Genomic DNA, 13,762 nt, shown 5'->3' with positions numbered 1-13,762 from the left:
GCATGGGAAGAGCCACTCAGTAAAATTATGTTCCTCAAACTGACTGCTGTAGCCCAGACTCCTCATGTCCAAAGAATACAGCTTGCAGAAAATTGGCAAAATGTTTTTTTTTTTTCTATCTGCTGGCTCGCCTGATATTCCCCCAGGCATCCTTGTGAAATGCCTGTGGAAACCAAACCAGAGCTGGGGAGTCCACAGGCTTTCGAAGCTGTGAGAGGAAGAACTGGCAATTGATCTCTCTTTGGTTGTTTTGCATCCAAAACCAACCTGTCCCTCAATGGATTAACCTTGCCAGTGCATTATTTACTGCTGTAAATAAATATATATACTACTGCTGCAGCATAGAAAGGTAAACAGTAGAGCTCTTGCATTTTGCATTCACCACACACTCTGTTTTGATTCAAAGTTCTCTAAATTAACTGACAAAAAATGACCTGAAGTTGACTTTTGTTAAAAAGGTGAGTATTCTAAGGTATTTCTTTCTCTTGAGAATGGTTTGGGCTTTACATTTACTTACAGAATTAAATGGTTCTTTTAGGATGATTTCTATTTGGACACAGTTTAAAGCATTAGTAACTTTTAGACAGCAGTTTTAAAAACATTTCTGACATAAAAATGGATTTGTTTGCATGCAGATGAATTCCATAGTAATCTCATCCTTTCCAGGTTGCTATTGCTATAGCCAAGATTAATTAATTGGAAATATTAAAGTTAGGATTAACTCTTGGAATTGATTCAGAAATCATTAGAAAGTTTGTAGCTCTGACACACAAATAGTTTTGATTTTCAAAAGTTAGCATTATACCAACAATAAGTACTTTTAAAAATCCAAATGGCTTGCAATGGGAAAAGGAACTATAAAATTTATAGACTATAAAACTATAGAAAGTCATTCTAGATTGTTCCAGTCAGAGTTTAATATTTGTCCATCTGTTTACATTTCCTTTTTGCAAGAGTATAGAGTTTTCATAAACTCATTATCTTCATTGTGTAACTCCATCTGACCAGCAAAAACAGTTTTTAGCTCCTAGTTTTGTGGCTAAGTGGTGAAAAATAATTCCACTCTAATGTAACCAAAGTGAGAACTACTGGAGATGGCTTCCAAAAATGAGGTAATTCAGAAAATCAGAGATTTTTAGGTCTGGATCAAAATTTCATCTAGGAAAGTTTTTCCAAAAAATGTTTCAGTGAGACTCTATAAACAAGACAAGAGTCACTGTGCACATTCTCATTTCTCCAATGTAAACTTTCCCAAGCATGTGCTGTGAGACACTCAAAAGACTTTTTTCCAGACGAAGACAAACACTGATCCATCTTAGGATAAAACTACCTGATTAAATCATAGCATTTTAATTATAACCAAGGAAGAAAATAATTAAGAATATTCAAAAAGAAATGAGGGAACAGGAGAAAACTTTGCTTGTTATAGTGACTGGCTAGCAAGTTTATTAAGAGAAACAGATTTAAGAAAGAGTAAAGCAAGTTACTACCAATGTGCAACACAAAATAACAAAAAATAAAATCTCCAAGTTATGGTTTAGGATAGAATGTATCCAGGAAAATTATGAAAAACAAAATAGGACATTTTCTTTTTCAAGTTTTATTCTTGGAAAGCACTAAAGACAAAGGAGAGCTATTTAAAAGAAGACTGAATTTTCAAAAGACTTGTGACAGCTGGCTATTTTTAGAAGCTCTCTATGCTGTTGTTTTAAATCCTTGCCTTTCTTATTGGGTTGAAATTAGATAAATCTTAATTAAGACTTTTTATTTTTGCCTTGACTAATGATATAACAGTTTCCATGAAAAGTCAGAGCTTTCACTTGGAAGGAAAATATTCTTTATCATTCAGATCAATGTAATTTTAGAAAACAGAAACAGATAAAGAATTTTCTATCTCGGTTTCTTTGGAGCAGGATAGCCAAGAGATGGAAAGCACCAAAGGATGAGTCATAAAACTTACAATTCATAAATAAGATTATCTAATTCACGTTTTCATGGACATATACATGGTGAAATTTATGATACATTATAATGGACCAGTAACAATTCTTTCCCATTTATTATCTAATTTCCAAAGTGAGGAGGCCTGACAAAAGTTTTGTTGAGGTTCTGTAGGGACAGAGTTACTAACATATACTATTAGAACCCTTCTATTAAAACAGACAACAGCACAGATGCCTCAGTAGATTATCCTTCCCCTTGGGCTTGAAGAAATGTCATTTCTACAGTTTAACACATCTCGGCAACCTTTGTCATTTGCACGTTAGCAAAAACCCCAAAGTATTAAAAGAAAATGAGTCTCACCTTTTTTATGCTCAGCAATTACACCTTAGAATGAAACACCTTGTTATATAGGATGTGATAGGCCTTAAAATGGTCAAAACGTCAAAAAAGTGAAAAAAATGATAAATTAAGACAAAAAAAAAGTTATATTTAATCTGAGTTGCCTAAAATGCCAGCCATACTGCAGAAAAGTTTACAAGTGTCAGGAGCCAGATCCTGCCCCTATATCCTCCTTAGTGGTGTTAATTTGAGTTGGGCTCTATTTTTAAATAGGTAAATATAATTAAATAAGTTTCTGAGCTTTGGTAGCTACCCTAATTTGAACATGCAGTATGTCTTCAGCTGAATTATCCATTTCAGCTGGCCTACAAAGAAAAATAGTTCATCATGCAGGAGATTTCTGGCTGTTTATTTCATTCTGTATGGGTTTTATTCCTAGCATGTCCCTAAATATTTTCTCTACTTTAGCCTTATGCACCATATAGTAACATAGCACTAATTTCTTTCTACAGTTTTATTATTGCACAATATTTCAGTTAAAAATATTTGGCTTGTATCCTCTGGCAAGGAGAATTGCTGGTTTTATGAAATATTATCCATCAACTTAGATAAATTTGTTCATCTTGCAAAGTTCTCTTTGCAAAAGAGTTGAAACAGATGCATTTATGCTCTGTCCTAAATCATTTTTCAGCACATTAATACACGGCTTGCTATTTTCTAGCAGTCTTATGGAAATTATTATTAACTGTGGGTTTGTTTGCTTTTTATATTCATTGATGCTTAGCCCCCAAAGTTGGTAAAAATCCCAGGAAACCAGGGGGTCATTCATTTTAATAAATAGAACATTGCTAGACCTCATATTTCGACACGTAATTAATGCACTTTCTTTTTGCACCCTGTTTTTAGGGTCGATGACGTGCAGTATTTGGAATTTTTTGGAATTTTTGGAACCTAGAAATATTACTGGAGCAGCATCTCATGATGAGATCAAAATGATCACAAGTTGGAGGAATTCTTGAGAGCAGAATCTCATCCCTGCATACATCCAGATTTAGAATCCTGATCTAAGTGCTTAGGTCCATACAAAGGAATGACAAAACGGTTAAAATGTCTTTACACAAATATGATATGAACTTCCATGTCTAATAATGACCAAGGACTGCTTTTTCATGTGGAGCCTGTGATATATGTGGACTCGTCCTGCTAATCAGTTTTGGTCTGATAGGCACTTACTGTTATCCTTCAAATTCAATAATAAGGTTAAGAGGGCTAGCAGGATTGAGAAATGACTGCTGCCGTTTATCTTAGGTGCAGAGCCAGCTTTTAAATGAAAAAATTGCCGTGTGAATCACCACTTTAGAGGGATCATTTTATGCTCAGCTTTTCTTACTCTAATCTTCCAGTCCTCAGCCACCCATTAAACAGTATGTTTTGCACTCACAAATTTAACATCTGAGAGATCTCAACATATCTTCCCAACAGGCATCCTCAGGAAAATTTAAAATATTGGATAATCACCATATATGAATTTTCTTGAGGAAAATGAAGGAGCAAAGCCACATGGAAGTGGTTTTTTCTTTTCCTAACATTTCCAAATTCCTGATGGCATCTGGATAATTAACTCTTTGGAATTTTAATTTAGAGCTGATCTAAAGTGTTCTTTATGACAGTAATCTCAAACTATAGCAGATTATTTCTTTGTAGACCAAATCATAAAACTTATCTGGTTGTATTCTTTGGTGTCTTTCTTAAGAAAATCTGAAGCAATATAGAAAAAAAAAAATGGGATACTTTTTTTTGTGATAGAGATTTAAAAACAGAAAATACCATAAAATATGAGCACATTTGAAACATGAGTAATACATCCCCTATGAGGTCACAAAAACAAAGTGCAAACAACTATTTGAAAGCAACTACTGTGCAGTACCTCTTAAGGAAATCACCTCTAGATTGTCAGATTCCCTCTCAAAACTCATGGATATCAACTTCTCAGCTTCTTTTTTACCAATCTGTCCCCTAGAATTTCACAGCCTTCCTTAAACCACTGGCTCTCCATAGCGCTTGTGCATGATTGGTGCACAAATAAATACGTGAAATACAGCAGGTGCATTGGCAGGATGGTTCTGTTGCATTCAGGCAAGAGGCTTAAGTATTTGTAATTTCATAAATTATATATAAATAAGACCAGCATGTAATTAAATGATTTTCAGTCTCACACGGGTAAATATGGCATGAAAATGAAATGAAAAGTAAATGTATTTACTTTTTCTGATGTCTTACTACATAATTTATTAAGCTGGTGCTGTTCATTATATTTTATACTTCTGTATCTTTCTATATGAATTCTTTAACAATATCAAATGAAGAAAACTTCTATTTAAATTAATAATTTCAGAGCTAAACATTAATATTCAAATCAAATATGATGTTATTGTGGGACTTAAGGGAGACAAAGAAAAACTTTTATGCTGAGCACAATGAAGGATTGATAGGCATTTCTGTTATCTCATTCATTAGTCATTCTGGACAGTTCAGACAAGTTGTTACCTACAATAATGGAGAGCATTCTACTTGTGGAAGGTTAATTTAAAGTCTATTTTTATACTGAACTGAAGAAAACTGTTTATTTATATATTTATTGATTGTGACAAAATAGATATTTGCATTCTTCCTAAAGGAATAGGTAATATTAGTAAAGCTGTAGCCAGGAGCCTGACATAAGATGTAATAAACAGCATATTCCATGGGAGGATGACCACTTAGGTTAAGCTGTACAGTAAATAAATAATAATAAATTTGCATTAAATTTCAGAAATTTATAAAGCAGGCAAGAAAGAGGAGAATTCTTATGACCGTCTTTGCAAATCTTTTACTTTCAGCTCCTATCTCCATCACTTCTCTGCATAATTCCCCTTCTGAATTTAAATCCACGTCTTGTTTGTTCCTTCAGAGACATCTTCCCAATTTCTTCATTGATAGTGTCAGCCCATAAAGTCAAGCACAGCTAATCTGTCACTAGCACAGGAACTATATCAATCTTACACATCATTTTGCAAACTCTGAGCAGCCACATCCAAACTTTCCCACTTTCATAGTGGAGAGTAACATCACCAAAACAGTTAAGGCTTAACAATTATCCTCTGATTTTTCAGTGGTTTATATTTTTGCTTCATAAAATAAAATAAAACAAAACCAAATCTAAACTTTCAGCAAATATTTATTCATTCTGTTTTTTCTGTCTTCAGCATTTTTCTAGACTGCCCAGTTGAAAACAGGTATAGATATAAAATATTGGTTCAATATATGTATTAATCCAACCAAATATTTCAAGAAAAAAATCAAATTCTCGTTATGTGTGAAAAAATTATGTTTGTTCTGCATAAAAACCCCATAGTTTTCTAGGGGAAAAAAAACCCTGTGAAAATTCTAAATATTCATCTCCATCTAAATTGTTATTATAGCATCAGTAATGTCTTAACACTATGAATAACTTCTTGTTTGTAAACCAACACCCAATTCACTTGGTCATAAGTGAGTGAATCATCAGATTTAGATGGATGGCAACATAAATTTTGGGAAGCAATGAACAGGCTTGTACACTGGCTGTATCTGACTCCTTGTCTTGCATATCCCTTCTACCTGGGTCTCCATCTTTTGCTACTGGATCCCATCCAAGCTGGCCCTCATGCCAAAGCCATCCATTTCATCTCCCAAATCTCACACTGCCTCCAGACGTTCACAGGACCTTTGTTTCAAGACTAAGGTTTTCAAGAAACAAGCAGGCAGACATGTGGAAGCTGATGCCCTTGTCACTGTGCATTAACCAGCAAACCAAGCCATCAAATATTCTGTTTGTGGGGAGGAGGCAGGGTGAATGTTTAATAATTAGCTGCTTTGGCTCAGCAGTCATTCCCATGTGGCTTTAAAAGCTGTGAACTCTGTTCTTTAAGATGAGACCCCTTTTTATCACCATTACAAACCCACTTGGTATTATAATTAAAACCTTGCAGAAAATGTTCCTACAACTTTTGAGCATGCACAGATTTCCTTCACTTCTTTTACCTTGGCTCGACTCTGTGGGTGCAGGTGCATGCACACACACTTATACACACTGATGAGAAATAAAAAGGGATGCCACTGCCTCCCTGCTTCTTGGGAAGACATTTTTCTACAAAGGTGATCATTTCTTATGGGTAAGAGTTCATGTGTTTTATATGTGACTACTGAACCAGGCACTGGAGTCCTTTCGGTGGTACTAGACAACAAATCTGCCACAGGGAGCTGTGTCCCCATTTCACTTCAGCCTTTCCTGACCTCCAGAACTTCCTTCTGATGCTGCTAGGATTTAACCTCGTCCAAGGCTTGTAGGTATGTGACTTTTCTTAGAATAAAAATTGCATAACTGCTCCAATATTAAATTTCAATGGTTGTGCATCGAAGGGCTCTGGTGTAATTTGTTGGACAGAAAGACCTTTTTAAGATTCTTGGGCAGCCTTGGGTAGTTTGTTGAATTGGTAGGAAATATCTAGTAGATCTGTGACACACTTGATCTTTCTGCAAAAATGCAAGAGAAGAGGTTAGATTATGCTGAGAGCCCCTTGAGGCAGATTTTAGCATGCAGAGTGGGTACGACTTTTACAATCATCCTTGGATCACGAGGGCACAGTTCAACAGATTGAATCCTCAAAGGGATGGCATTTCTAGAGATTTAGGATGTTTTGCCCAATTTATGTCTATTTCTAGTGGAAACTGAATCCTACTATTTCGACCTCCTCCATTTCCTGCATAATTTCTTCTGGTTTTAGTTCTCATATTGAATGTTTCTTCACAGATCCAAAGTATGACTGTGACAGCACAAGCACTCTGCTAAAAATAAATATTTCTGAATATTATTTTTTAGGAGTAGGATATATTACCAGCACTATAAATAACTAAAGCACTGACTCTTTTATGATGGAAATGAATTCAGAATTTATGAATTAGTATTTTTCCTCTAAGAGTATATAACAGCAAAGAAAACATGCCATTACCAGAAATATCTATAGTGATTAAAATGGTAATTAATGACAGCCCCTCTTATTAGCTTAAAACAAAGCAAATTACAGATAAGCCTATTTTTTTTTTTTTTTTTTTTTGATAGGAAGAAAGTGCTTATGACAGGTGGTGCTAAATACTGAGAAGAGCAGGAAATCACACATACCCTTATCTTTCACGTAGGGGCATAAATATATTTCCAGAGGGGATAACAACCATTAAGACAGCTCTAAAGTTTAAAATCTGAAAGAATTTCAAGCACATAGCTAGTCATTTTGCCTTCCTCACAGATCCATTTATGAGGTTTATGTTCTAATTCTGCTGACATCAACATGTGGAGGCAGAATCAGGGCCATATTTTACACTGAATCAGAAATTTAATTTATATGAAAAATTACATGTTTTCATTTTAACTCAGTTTTGAGTTGCTTACATCTTCCTGAAAGCAGACACATAAATCACACACACAGACATTTATGGCAGGCATCTTGGCTTTGCTCAAAATATTTACTAATGAGAACAAGAAAGCCTTTCCTAAAAGGTGGAGACTTCTGCAAGAACTCAGAAAGCTGAAGTACCTTATTAAAGATTCCTGAAGAAACCATGAGAAAAAATTTCCTTTTTAAATTCAGGTGTTCAAAAAATGAATTTGTCAACTTGCATTCAAAAAATTCTCTGAAGCAATTTTGCTTAAGTTTTAAGTGTAGTGGCTTCTAGATGGCAATAAAAGTTTTGGAAAGCTGTGAGACTCAAGAAAGATACAATCAAAGTAGTCATTCAAAGTTCATCACAGATTTTCTTACAATAAAGAAAATTTGGTTTTTAGTGTGGAGTAAACATGGTTGCCTTACTCAATGACTGCATTTGTCAGATGCATTAAAGCTGCTGAATGTGGAGCATTTGGGGTTGAAATTCTTAAAGTTAGAAAGTATTAAATATTTTGTATGCAACTTGAAATTCTTTTCCAGTCACTCCAGTCTCTTCCAGCACAAGGGCTGGCAAGCAGTCCTGCACTTGACTTTTAGAAAGCCACAAAAAAGGAGTGACAAACAAGCCAGCACAAGTCAACCAGGCTGGCAATTCTTTGCTCTTGCAGAATTTTCTTGAGAGAAATCAAACACCAACTGTGTGATTTGCATCATTCAGAAGAAATTTTCTGCACAGCAGAATGTTTACATGCGTCCAAGGCATGGAATTTCTCTTTATGCTCTTAAGGAACACTTGGAGGTTGTTATGCAAGATCACGCTTCCCACAAAAGACATACTAAATCCAGTTTCCACTGTCCATCTACTGTCATACTTAGAGATAATTGAAAGGTACAGAAAACTGGAGAGTTAAATCTTGGAGCTTTGCAATGTGTTTATCTCATCAAGCTCTTGAAAAAATATAGAGATTCAGTGCCATTTAAGTTTTTGTGTCACAGTTGAAATGAGTAAAAAAATACTCTGAACACCATCTTACTTTTGGGTGTAAGTAACCAAAGAGTTCATCTGACAAAGATTCTTGGACAGTGTGAGAATGAATTTTATGAAGGCAAACAAAGAGAAATTTGTCCTCCTAAACAAGAATGCAGAGACCTGAACTGAATGCTTGGTCTCTGTCCAAAGCCCTGAACAAAAACTTCAGAGTATTCTTCAGAAAAAGCAACACGAGAAATGTAAATGTAAACAATAGAATGTAAAAATTATGTCAAAGCTGGGCCCTGCAATTCTGTATTACCTACTTACCAGGTCTAGATTCAAGATGGAAACTCTGGATTTCAATTTCCTCCTCTTTTAAGCTGTAGCAAGGACCCAAACAATCCAGTGGCTGATTCAGAGGCTGAAAGGAAACTGGCAGCATCATCCTCTGGGGCTGTGAGGCATACCAAGGATGAAAGTAATCTGAAATAAACCCCTTTGTACAAAATTCTATAACAGTATATCTAAAACATTCATACAGACTTGAAAGGTTAATAAATTTATTTCCATTCTAGCTTTATGTAAATTTCAAATACGGACACCATGTTTAAGATATGACTCCCAGGATCTCCAAGCACCTACACAACTTCAAATTAATATCAGCCTGTCAGGAATGTCAGATGCCAGAAGGTGCACTGAGTGCATGGGCAAAATTAAGCTCAAAGACCTATTCAAAGCACACAGACACATCCTGCCCTATGCTCTATATCCACATGAAAAAATCACATAATGCTTCAAAATCCTCATTCTACACAGATTTGTGGTGTCCATCCAGTAACTTGTTTTCTGCCCAATAATCTGGTTGACAAAATGATAGGAATATCATTTAATGAACCAAACATAACTGACCTAAAATTGCATTTTGTAATAGGTTCAAAAATCTTGGCTTGGAAGATTTCGCTTCAGATAAAAGTGCTTATAACAATTTCCAGAGAAAATTAAAGGTGATAAGGGAAATTAATGTCTTAAACTTTTTCTTGCTGCATTGCTTCTTTTTCAAACTAGTATTAAATCACAGGTGGATAATAAATTTCCTACAAGTAAGTTGAAAAACTATGAAATATGTTCAGATAGCTACAATGGAAGGCATTTGAAAGATTATGCTACGAGGCATTCATTAAGTGTCTGAAATTTTCTGACAGTGTCTCAAATACCTTTGTAAATTACTATAGTCTGGACTTTTGTTTGTATAAAAATGTAATCTGTTTCTTCTTGGAAGACATTATTCTTTATAAACTGGGAGAAAGTGTATGTGTGGTGTGGTGACACTGGCTGGATTCCAGGCACCCACCAAAGTCATTCTGTCACTCCCCTCTGCAGCTGGATAGGAGAGAGAAAATATAACAAAGGATTCATGAATTAAAGACTGGGGAAGATCACTCAGCAAACACTGTCATAAGCAAAACAGGCTCTAATGAGAGATATGAAGTGAGTTTATTGCTAACAAAATCAGAGAAGTATAATGACAAGTAAAATAAAACCCTTAGAAACACCTTACCTCTTTCCCAACTCTACCTCATCCCCAGTGGTGCAGGGAGACAGGGAATGGAGATTATGATCTCAGTTCATCATTTTTTGTGATGGATCACAGCTTCCTCTCAAGCATCCTCCTGCTCCAGTGTGGGGCTCCTCCATGGGCTGTGCGTGGATCTCTGTATCCCCCATGGATCCCCATGGGCTGTGGGTGGATCTCTGTATCCTCCATGGATCCCATGGGCTGTGGGAGGATCCCTGCATCCCCCATGGATCCCCATGGCTGCACCACGTCCTGCAGGGCAACCCCAGCTCTGGTTCCTGCAGCACCTCCTGCCCCTCCTTCTGCACTGACCTTGGTGTCTACAGGGCTGCTCCTCTCACATCTCGTCACCTGCGTCTTGTCTGGCTGCAATTACATCTGCAATTTAATATTTTTTTCTTCTTAAATCTCTTATCACAGGGGCATTATCATCATTGTTAAATTGGCCCAGCCTTGTCCACTGGCACATCTGTTTGAAGCCCCCAGGGACTGGCTCTGCTGGACATGCAGGATGTTTCCAGCAGCTTCTCACAGAAGCCACCTTTGTAGCCCCCCGCTATCAAAGACTGGCTATGCAAACCCAATTTAAGGTGTTATATTTCATTTTTGCTAGCTTTTCAATATGATTGATGCAGACCTTTAATGTGTTCATTCTGTAACATGAATTCATATTCAAATAGATAGTTAAGAAACATGAACAGCATCAAATACTCAACAGTGAAAATCTGAACTACCCCTACCATCCACCTCTCATCAAGAAAGAGTCCATCAGTGAAATTTTTAGTAATTTTGATTTTGGAGTCTTTTCTAAGGAGTTATTTATAAGGAAACTGGAACCAGAACTGAGAAAAGCAGACTAAGAAAAATTCAGTATCTAAATAAAAAAATTGTGAAGCATGTGCGATAAATTTCCATCCCCTTTTAAAGAAATTAAAACTGACTTACACTGTATATCCACGACACTGCAAAAATCCAGTAAACACGCTTCACCTACCCTGTTGAACAGATTGCACTGCATTATACAGGTTTCAGACTAATGCTGATATTTCCATTTTATAGGAAGAGGTCTCACAACCTGTATCTGATCTAGGTGTATAAAATGCTATTTTCAGGCAGGCACAGAACCACAGCATGTTGAAACAGCAGTTTGTAAGAGGTTGCCAGTAGTTTCCCACTAATAGCTGTGGTGCAATTAGTACATGTGAGCTGTTATGCTCATCCTGCCTGCTCCTCTCATCAGATCAGACAGCTGCACAGCACGCCTCCAGACAGGCACTGCAGAGAGCTCCAGCACGGCAAGGCATGTTCTGTGCAGCCCTGGAGACATCCATGCTGCAGGATGTGTGCTCACAGCACTCGAGCTGGGTTCCTGGTGGGCCTGTGGTACACAGCTGAAGAACTCTATTCTCAGCAGGCACACGTCCATCTAAACTCAGTTGGATCAGGCTTCAGCAGATGAGATGGGGATGTGAACAGGTGTCTTTGATGGGCAGTGAAAATCTGGCAAATAGACTGGATGAAATGTATCTGTCCCTAATGAGTACTGCCTTGAAACATCCCACTTTGCAGCTATCATATCTTTCTGTTTTGGTTTAAACCCAGCCAGCAGCTAAGCACCACCCAGCTGTTCACTCAGTCCCTCCATGGAGTGCAGAGGAGAATAAGAAAAAGATAAAACTCATTGAATAAGAACAGCTTGAGAAGTAAAATAAACATTATTATTTCATAATCTTTATTAATATTATTGCCATTATTATTATTATTATTGCTATTACTACTATTATTACTATAGTTTTGTAGTTGTTTTTTTTTTCTTCCCCCTCAAAAAAAAAAAGAGAATGAGAGAGAGGAGAGAGGAATAAAACCCAGCACAGACAAGTGATGCACAGTACAATTGCTCACCACCCACTGATCGATGCTCAGCCCAGCCCTGGCTTTCAGACAACCTGACTGTTTTATGTACTGGACATGATGCTCTATGGTATAGAATATCCCTTTGGCTAGCTCAGGTCAGGTTTAGAGCAGCATTCAACCAACATGAAACCTCCCAAAGCATTAATTCAGCCCATTCAACTCTGCTAACTCTGAGCCTGTTCGATTTTTAGTGAGTCTAAAATGCCAAGAAAAGGGAATTAGAAACAGCAAGAGAGACAAAAAAGGATAGAAAAGCACACATTCAGCTATCAGCTCCTGGTTTCCAGTAGTGTCCAGCTGATAGAAATTCCAAGAGGAGGTAGGGTGCCTGCCCCATGTTCTGCTTCAAACACCCCTTGGCCTTCCTGGGCCCATGTCCCAGGTGGGATTTTGGGTCATTTGGCCACTCAGGAGCTGGGTTGGGGCTCCAGAGGTGGGTGTGGAGCATCCTCTGCTGTGCCAGGGATGGGAGCCACTGCCAGCCTGGGATACAGGCTCTGGGAATGGGGTGCACAGGACAGGGCACTGCCTCTCATGGGCAAGTCCCAGCCTGTCCTTTCCCTCACACACATACACCCCAAAATGTCTCGAGACATCCATCTGTCCAGTCTCTCACAGGAATCCCAAAGAAATGTTCTGTCAGGGTCAAGAACAGAAGAACTGGCTCTATTCAGAGTCCAAGATTTTTGCACCACTTTTTCACTAAACATTCCCTTATCCCACCCAAGAGCTCCATGGGACATCTTGCCCAGAGCAGAACATTGTTCCCACACCAGGATAAACCAGCAGGTTTATGTAGCTAAATATGCAGTTTATGAGGAGATATCCAGCAGTGTGAGGGGATCAATACAGTTGAACCAAGTTCTGCCAAATCTTCACCTTTCTCTCTCTTCCCCACCTCGTATTTACACATAAAACTACCCATTTGGAAATGTTTCTGTGTAACTTCTTCTTTGCCACTTGAGCTCCTCGATAATTTACTCTTAGCATGAAGACTGGAATGTCCATCCTACCAAAATGCAGTATATTAGAAAGATCAAAGTGCTACAGCAAAATAACATAAATCACAAAATGCAATATGCCAAGTCTGACACCTCTTTGGCATCACCAAAACGGTAACTAGAGTGAGAAATTATATGTAATTATCTTCTTGCTGATAGTCTCTGAAGACTGTAATTTCATGGTGCCTGGATGTCATTTTCAGAACCTTCTGCCTCTTTGCAGTACTGCAAGGCACACTTTCAGCTATCATCTGGGGACACTTGAAATAAAAGTAGGAGTAAAGGAGAGACACGTGAAAGTTTTATTTGGAGAAAGAAATCATGACAATTTTCAAAATTACAGTAATATTTTAGCATTGTTCCTGTTGAAGGCAGAAATCTTCAGGAGATGCCTGATCTCTTCCTGTGGGCTGTACATTATTGAATCTCACTTGAGACTCGATAGTGAGGGAATATTATGGTCTAGGAAAAAAAGGTAGATCTCAAAGTTAGAAGTTGATTTGCCTCATGTTGCCTCCTTTCTGTTTAGGCCAACAGGGCAAATAGGACAGAA

General features: G+C 37.3%; 1 long non-coding RNA gene across 3 annotated transcripts in view; it reads right to left on the bottom strand.

The window, feature by feature from the left end:
* The window catches only part of LOC148224068 (uncharacterized), a 131,647-nt gene extending 120,039 nt beyond the window's left edge, over window positions 1-11,608 (bottom strand). For all 3 annotated transcript variants that reach the window (XR_015803411.1, XR_015803410.1, XR_015803414.1), the window contains exons 1-3: window positions 11,240-11,608; window positions 10,277-10,672; window positions 9,046-9,172 (exon numbers count right to left, since the gene is read on the bottom strand). This is a non-coding gene — a long non-coding RNA (uncharacterized LOC148224068). The remainder of the gene's footprint in view (window positions 1-9,045; window positions 9,173-10,276; window positions 10,673-11,239) is intronic.
* Between the last annotated feature and the right edge of the window lie 2,154 nt (window positions 11,609-13,762).

The sequence above is a fragment of the Sturnus vulgaris genome, chromosome 4 (genome assembly GCF_052056855.1).
Source record: "Sturnus vulgaris isolate bStuVul1 chromosome 4, bStuVul1.hap1, whole genome shotgun sequence".
NCBI lineage: Eukaryota > Metazoa > Chordata > Aves > Passeriformes > Sturnidae > Sturnus > Sturnus vulgaris.
Note: the sequence above shows the minus strand (reverse complement) of the source record. Positions and strands in the feature narration are given on the sequence as shown.